The sequence below is a fragment of the Amblyomma americanum genome, chromosome 3, assembly GCF_052857255.1.
Source record: "Amblyomma americanum isolate KBUSLIRL-KWMA chromosome 3, ASM5285725v1, whole genome shotgun sequence".
Taxonomy (NCBI): Eukaryota; Metazoa; Arthropoda; class Arachnida; order Ixodida; family Ixodidae; genus Amblyomma; species Amblyomma americanum.
The window spans coordinates 22772904-22780907 of record NC_135499.1 but is presented as its reverse complement, the minus strand read 5'-3'; the positions used below and the strand labels follow the sequence as shown (position 1 = coordinate 22780907).

The window sequence follows — 8004 nt, the reverse complement described above, 5'->3', positions numbered from 1 at the left end:
GGGAGATTATCGAGGCTAGACACATCTTATGACTCCGTGAAGAATGTGTGTTTTGTCTATCGTGTTAACACACAATGAGATGGACTACCTCGATCAGGGAAATGTTGAGGGCGATTTTTGACTCATGTTGTCCTGTATGCTTATCTGTAACAACATGGTTTATGGTACTGCTTGGCTTTTTATATATTCCCTGTTCACGCCAATAAACTTTAGTCGCGAGTCAGCACCTGTATTGTCTCCTTTCTAATTCCTGTCTTTCGCGCTGGTGGATTCACCGCAATGGCTCACCTCTGCAGAAATCCAAGGCATGACATTTTCCTCTTCACACTCGTGGTTCAGTGCATAATACGGCAAAGGCTTTTCAATTCCAAGGAAAGTTCATGGCTCCATTGAACACTGCCTCCTGCTTACAAGACACAGAGCAGCAATCATTGTAGATTCTACCTGTGACACAAAGAGCAAAGTTTTAGTTTGAGTGGACTAAACTAGGAAAGCAGCACAATATATCTATAGCCAAATAACTGAACAGAAAGAAATAGAGGGTAGTGTAATAGTGAACACACTGATATATTGCAAGTGAGATATATGCATAATATATTGCAATATCCAACACTGCTACCATTGCCTTAGCCAACTACTTCATAAATAACAATAAATGCAGTATCACAAAAATACTGATAACGTACTATTAGTGTTAATAGTAGCAGTGCAGGTTCCATGAACAAAAAAGGGCCCAGTGCTGACTGTCGTTCCCACAGCAGCCTTGTGACCAATGGCCGGTGTAAAGGAAAGAGGAGGAATGACTGAAAAGAGAAAGAGCCAGGGGGAAGGAAAATAGGTTTAGAAGGGCTTAGGATATCATAGGCAAATAAGGTTGTTTAGACAGTGAGCACAAAATAAACATTACCACACAAGTAAAGACATACAAGACCAAACATATATATTTATTTATTTATTTATTTCAGTATACTGCAAGCCAGAGTTGGCCCAAGCAGGAGGGGCATACAACTAAAGAAATTTCTAAAAGAGCACCAGCTACAAAACCGCGAGTCAGTAAACAGGACACAAAACCAGAGTCATCAAACAAGATACTGGGAGCCATACAATAAGTTCTTGAGCTCCTTCACAAAATTCCTAGACTTACATAAACCCGAAGGAAGGCCATTCCACTCCGCGACAGTGCTCGGAAAAAAACTGTTCTTAAACCCACTAGTTCGCGCGAAAATTGGTGCTAATCACTGCTCATGTACATGACGTGTTCTCCTAGTGCTCGCCAGCTTCACACAATCAGGAAGATCTGCCTTCAGAGTGCAGAGTGGCAAACTTGATGCCATTTAGCCCAAAATATGTTTTCAATAAAGTGATTACAAATATTAATAGAACAACTGACCGAGTGAAACCATAACAGGGATGAACAAGGAAGTTGTTAATATTCTGGCAGAAATTAAAAGAAGAAAATGGATCTGGCCAGGGCATACAATGCAGAGAATGAGTCACCAATGGTATCATAGGGCAACAGAATGAATTTGATGGATTTTAATGGCACAAGGGCATCTGTGGCCAAAGAGTGCCTTAGCACAAGTTAATTTCGTCTACTCAAGGTGAAATCAGAGACCCATTTCCCAAGCATTTCATTCCAGATAAGCTTGTGCATTGTATCACAACAAAATGAATTTCACCCTAAGGAAAATATAGCAGGAGATAGCTGATTATAAGCTCACTAGATAAGATTAGGTGATTTCTGATAGTGTGGCATGTAGCTGGTGCAAGACACAGATAATTAAACTGGAAAAGGCCATTGTCCTGAGGTGAATGTAAACTAAGCAATGAGGATAATGAAATTCGCTACACTAGAGCTGTTAAGAATCAGCTCAAGTTCCATACTTCAAGATGATGCAAGTTTGCTCAGTGAAAAAAAATCATAAGTTCACCCAAGAATTGGTATCTTGGCGGTATCAGGCTGCAGGTGCAGATGAATTAATCCTGCCTCAGAGAAGAGCTACATAGAGCACAAAACATTTTAGGCGAGTCCTACACTGACAGCTGTTAATAACTATTTTAAAACTGTTTTTCATTGCACAAACAATAATACCGAGTTTGTGTTGGTCATGTGATTATGTTACTGAGGCTCTCATAAAAATTCTAGCCAGAGCTAAAATACAAGCTGTCTCAACTAAGTTTTTATATCAACAATGAGAACATAAACACATGCAGATTATTCAAGTAGAAGTTTTATTCCTAATGACGTGCCCTACAAATTTTAAATTATACTGAAAAGTAATAGAGTGGAGTGCTTGTGCCAAAAATACTAAACCTCGACAACAAAGAGAACACACGATAAAGGCAACAACGTATTGCCCAAAATTTAAATGTTTGACCGAACAAATATGAAAAGAAAACCTCTCCACAACTGGAACAAAACAGCGTGATACCGAGCACACATTTGAAAATTGTTTCATCCAAATCCCGTCTGGTGCTCCAGCACTCTTCAGCCAGCATGTCATGAAATGTACCATAGTTCTGGTAGCTGTAAAGAGTATACAGCTGATCCGGCATTTTGATATGTGAACAGTAACCCTCAATGACCACCAGGCTGAATACTTTCAAGAGGCTGTTCTAGTAACAAGACTGCAGTGAAACACTTAGCAAGTTATGCTGGCGTAATAATGCAAACTGTTAATCTGAGAGTTCGCTACCACGCAACTCTGCAGTAACTCCTAAAGTGTTGCAATCAAATGAAAAAAAGGACTGCCTATTATATAAACAAAAGTCAAGAGGCTGCAATGCAAGGCCACGACAGAAGTGCTGCAATAAAGCAATAGCGATACAATGTACACTTTAAGCAACACAATGAAACATGATCTTTTATCCTTAATTATCAGAATTTAAATATTTGTTTTCCTTGCTCTCTTGCAAAATTAAGTTTAGTTCGTGAAAGCGCTCAAAAAGACAAGGATACAGAAAGATTTCCACACAGTGCGCTTACTTCCAGTGTCTTTTTGAGCACATCCACTATCTAAACATGGTAACCCAACTAGTCTAAACACTGTCGTTATTCCAAAATTAAGCCTTTTACAAAGTGGGAGCCCCTTTCCCCATACAAGGTGCACCATAACTAATCCAACACTTTTTTCATGATATGTTTTCTCTGAGAATAAACATTGTTTGAAGATTTTGCAATAGTACTTGTCTTTTCGATTCTACGAATGTATCATGCAAGTGTTCAATGAAATGACCATCTGCCTATCTTGATCATTGCTCAAAATCAGGGTATAATGTACCATGAAGGGCAGGCTCTGCTTGATTTTTATGTTTTCCTAACGAAGCATGTACGTGCAACCCTTCTGCTGGCTTGTATGCAGCAGGTTTGTCTAGCTAGGCGAACTGTGGTTTTGCTATAAAGATGAAATGGTACTTTGGAAGTGAATGGTTTTCTAAAATGCATTTAACATACATACCGGGGCTTTAACAGCACCTGGTGTAAGCAACATCAGTGGGGGGACCGCAGGAGTGGCCTAGTGGTCCGAGCATCTGCCTCGCAAGTAGGAAGTGCGGAGTTCGATCCCCAGTGCCACCGGGTAACCAGCGGTGATACAATGGGTCGTTTCAATGGCCAGTTTAAAACTTGAAATAACCATGCTGCAATATATACAAAAAATGATTTGTGTGCTCTCTCTTACATGACATAGTTAATCATATCATAGTGTTGGTAGTACACAAAATGCATGTGTGGAACATATACATGCACTGTTTTTGTTCACATCTTACCTGCTATGTGCTGTTATGGCATGTTATGTGCTGGGAAAGCAACAGTTAGTGAGCAATGTTGTGTTGCAGCCTTTGTTCTGGTGGAATTTGAATCAAGTGAGGTGCAGCTGGAAGAAATTGTTTCATACATAAGTATATTTCATGTAACACAACAAAAAGTGCACAGCCCCATCATGAGTTGTGGTTTAAACTAACAGCGAGCTTTTTACTACTCTATTTAACATATGATGCAAGTCAGTGATGCTGGAGGCACAAAACTAAATACTGTGAGGTAACAAGAGCTAATATGGACAATCATGCCTTTAAGAGATATTGTCAATATATATTTTCCTGAATGAACTAAAGTTATCCTTAGAAGCATTCAGAGGAAGATAATTTTGCTAAATGCCTTTTGCCAGAATAGGCCTTTTATGAACCAGTTGCAAATGAAAATAATAACTTTAAGACCATGCTATGCATGCTCTAACGCCAAAGTAGTTGCATACAAGCAGTATACTATGCCCCTAGTTTTATGGTGGGCCTGTACTGCACAATTTTCATGCAAGGTAGTGGAAAGTATGTGCCATGAAACAGACCTCTGCTTGCTGAAACTGGCAAATAAGTACTGGGTTTTTAAGGCAGGAAAGAAGTTACATAGTTCCTTCTGCCGGTTTTGAACTTCAGGTTAGTTATTTGAAAAATATCAATCCCTGAACTGCAATGATTGAAGTTTTTAGCAAATAACATTTCCATTGTAACAGTGGAAACGCTCTTTTATTTGAGGAACGACTTTTCAAAAGCCTGCGTTTCATGGTGGCTGTCAAGTAGCCCTGATAAAGAGAAACCAGTCACGACACACAACCAAGCCCCCGTAGCACATTTTCAACTATACCCTCCTGATATAGCTTTAAAGTAAGTGTTAAGCAATACAAATACAAATCCCTTGATTTCCTTCATGATTTATCACTGGTGTATACATACAAAGATAACCGTACAAGATGTGGAGTGCATGGTACAGAGACAGTAGGCAGATGGTTTCTTGACACTCAAAAAGTGAACAAGGGAAGGAAAAATCTCAGGGTGCTTGCCGTTTCGACAAGACAACTTGTTTTCGTCTGGGGTCAACATACACAGAGGAAACTTAGAATCAAGTACAGGGTTGTCCACTCTTAGTGCGAACACGCGAGCACATAGCTGTGCTCTTTGGGCCACTGTGTCTGACATTGCCACACATCGAAGTGTAACATGACACGAAGCACCACATCCAGGTGCATCTCCTCTTGCGCCATTTTGCAGCGATGAGTGGCTGCGCCGCACACAGTGGACCTCTAAAGAGTGCGGCCATGCGCTCACATGTTTGCACTAAATGTGGCCAGCTCTGTACATTCCGGAATTGGCATAATTATTTGAAAAGGCCTTGCACATGGTCAGAGGTTTCCCAACCCATAATTTCCCCCTCCTTTCCTGCTTTCTTTAATTTATCATTATACTTTAACCTTACGCCCTGCACCTCCTGACATCACTTCTCGGAACCTTGGCTGCCATACTCCTCCCCCTCCCCCTTCTTTTTGCCTTTTCTCCGAACCTGCCCTCATTTTCTCTTTTTCCTTCAAATTATTTTGCCCCCCCCCCTTCCCCCCCTGGTATTTTATTCTGCCATGCTGCTTAATTCCTTTATGCTAGTTTTTCAGGAAAAGGCAGCCAGCCATACCAAGCCACCTGTTGCGGCTGGACATAAAGCCATTCAAGCCCACTATCCACACTCCATACCCCGAGATTCGTTTCTACTGAATTGGGCTTTTATGTTTTCACAGTTTTGCAGGTCAACCGGTTAATCTTCTTTAACAGCTATCATGCCTGGTCAATGTTCACGCTCCCCATCGTAACGCCCTTCCCATATCGCACCCTCGTCCCACACAACAGGCCTTTGGCCTCGAAGTGAAAACCTTATTTAAACCCCACCAATGATGAACACTTTGCCAGACAAAGACAAGTCCTCTTGTCGAAACGTCGGCAAGCACCCTGAGGCTTTTCCCTTCCTTATTCAGTTTGTGAGATACCAGGGACAGGTGTTCAAGCAGCCATACCACACTAATACCCCTCTCACACGGGCACCGCAAAGGCCTTTGAGAATCATATCCAAAGGCGTAAGGAGTGCAGCTACCCGGTACAAATGTTGCGCCTTTGTCGCTAAGGGCCTTGGAGGCGAAGGCGCTCAACCGAGTCCTTCGGAGCCCGAAGACGCGGCATTCGAGAAGCTGTGATCGCAGTACCATCCAAAGTCAAAAAGTAAAAGCAATAAAAAAATAGATAAGCTAATAATGTTTGAAAACATTTTTTTCAAATACGAAAGGTGCGTCTGGCTTTGGTTTTTGTACGGGTGTTTATGTTTTATGTTCAAATTTCAAGACAGTGAAAGTGTTGCGGCAACACCGAGCGCCCATGGTGGCCAAGGCAATACACGTACAAAACCTGCTCCTGCTGATGAGAGTAGCTGTTGCAGTACTTTTAAGGAAGCAATCAGAATAAAAAAATTGTCAAAGCTCAACGAATGAACAGAATACACCGCTTTAATTTTAGAACACTCACTTCAGCCACCTCGAGTATAGCAGCGGGTGCTAAGCCTGAACGACTTTCACCTTTGGGATGCACCGTGTAGCTGCATCGCTGCTCCTTTAAGCTTTCGCTCCTTTGGTGAAAAATGGTGCCTTTGCTGGAAAGGCCTTCGAGGAATGCCATGTGACAGGGGTATAAAGCACATTTTTTACTGGCACGAAAGACTCAGTGCCTTTAGTTCTGACAACATTCTGAATCATGCTTTGGTGGCTTAGCATATTAAAATACTGGACATGACAAAAATCAGCTAATTAGTGAGGGCTATTATTTGCTATAGGTAAAATTATAACATTCTCCTAAAATCATGAAAAGAAACCACCAGCACTGACATCACTGTACAATTTGGCTGTAACATACTGACATGACAATATAGTTACACGTAAATTCCCTTTTCGCACTTCAAAACTGCAGGCATTATTTCTAGGAAGTGCGAGAACAGAAGCTCATACATAGTGCCAAAGAAAAGAGTGCATAATAGTACCACTTATGAGGTGTTTATCGGCAACTGCAATGAGCAAGGCTATGCTAATGGCAATCCAGAGTTATTATGTGTCTTACGAGCGCATGCACTTGGGAGGTGATAGCAGCTGTGGACGCAGCTGTCCATCGCAGTTTTGAGTCTGTCGAGATAACACATGGGGTAAGGTATTCCCTGTTTTGCTGCCGAAGGCAAAACCGTCAGCGAGTGGAGTTGCCTTGCTATTCACTGTCAATATCTACTGCTCAAAGTAAAGGAAACTAGGGCATAAAACATACAGCATTTCATATTATGCTTTGGCCAAATGCAGTGAAAATGAAACAGACTAGAGACTTGTCTTATGACGTTTGCACTCTTTACTTTGCACCAGAGGAAAATAAATTTATGTACAGTTGACCTACTGCTTGCCACAGTCCTAGAAGAAATGAATCCAGGTCTCAGAAATTCTACCGAGAGAATACTGATGCTGCATGTGCATTTCTCTGAACTGTTCTGAAATATGCAGAAGTTACCAATTTTTTTACTACCTGATTACATACTGTAATCTTTGCAAGGAATATGGGGTTAACGGACTGGAAAAAAATGTCAGGAATGGTACCTTTGGTACTGGGCACTTGGACAAACAAATGACCCACTGGGCGTCCCCAGGAGCTCTGCTACCAGGCACCCCTAGCAACAGTAGTCAATTTTCCAGATCCAAAGGAGCCATGCGAATTATTGCCGAAAAGTCAAGTTTAAGGACAGCAGATACATGAACACAAAACAGTTTTCCAACTTTGTTTCAGTGTGATAAATGGTTTCAAATCTCTAGACTATATCTGGTAGTACACAAATTATCAGAACACCATCTCCCGCTCAGAATCATCTCAAAACACATTCGACACGCAGTACCAACATGGACAGTTCGTGCTTAATTGAATCCAAAAGTTTACGCTGATCGACCAATATTACTCTAAATAGAGACGGAAAGCGCATGCACGTTGTACTGATGTTATCGTGAACATAACATACGACGAGACGCAGGGTTACAATACAAACAAAAAAAACGCTTTCAAAATTTGAGAACAAAAGGCTCACCTTGTCACAAGCTCGCCAAACCGGAGACGTTGCCGAGTGGCTGCCGCCAAAGTCACTCGCAATGCACAGAAACAATAAGAATGCAG

At 41.4% G+C, this 8004-nt stretch overlaps 1 long non-coding RNA gene across 1 annotated transcript; it reads right to left on the bottom strand.

The window, feature by feature from the left end:
* Positions 1-293: 293 nt before the first annotated feature.
* LOC144122892 (uncharacterized) lies at positions 294-3842 on the bottom strand. The gene is made up of 4 exons (XR_013312931.1): positions 3769-3842; positions 3459-3639; positions 687-803; positions 294-444 (listed from the first exon to the last, which is right to left on the bottom strand). It is a non-coding gene; the product is annotated as an uncharacterized LOC144122892 (long non-coding RNA).
* Positions 3843-8004: the final 4162 nt, after the last annotated feature.